Source organism: Ursus maritimus, unplaced genomic scaffold (genome assembly GCF_017311325.1).
Source record: "Ursus maritimus isolate PB19 unplaced genomic scaffold, ASM1731132v1 scaffold_33, whole genome shotgun sequence".
In the NCBI taxonomy this organism is placed as follows: Eukaryota; Metazoa; Chordata; class Mammalia; order Carnivora; family Ursidae; genus Ursus; species Ursus maritimus.
Window position 1 is genome coordinate 9497476 of NW_024425897.1, and position 559 is coordinate 9498034.

Consider the following 559-nt stretch of genomic DNA (forward strand, 5'->3'; position numbering starts at 1 on the left):
GGGTCCGGGCCGATGGCTGTGCGCCCGGCGTCTCCCAGCCCGGACCTTTGGAGCAGCGCTCGATAACCTTCGGAGTTCGGAGGGAGAGTTCGGGCGTTTCCGGCGCCGAGGGGCGGGGCTGAACGTGACGCAGGCGTGGCCGTCGCCGCCTGCAGGGGGCGCTGTTGCCAGCGCGATCGTTCAAGTCGGATTGCGGGCCAAGCATTCTGGAGGCACAGGAACAGGCTCTGTAGTCCTGGGGCCTCGATTTCTTGCTCCGGAAAATGGGTTTGATGACAAGTTTGGTGAGGTTTCAGTGGAACCTGGATAAATTTATGAAACGAACTAGAAGTCACATTGATAAATATGTAGTTACTTACCTCGCCTCAGTTTGTTCACCTCTAAATGGGGATAATTGTACCTTCCTTCCCTGTGTATATCGTGAGAGTTGCAAACTGTGGAAAAAATACATATAAAGGGCTTGGCACCTTGTAAGCACCCGATAAATGGCAATCTTTGTGATAATAAGCAAAGCGCCCTGCCAAGCCAGGAAATAATATCCAAGTCTTGGTTCCTGCCC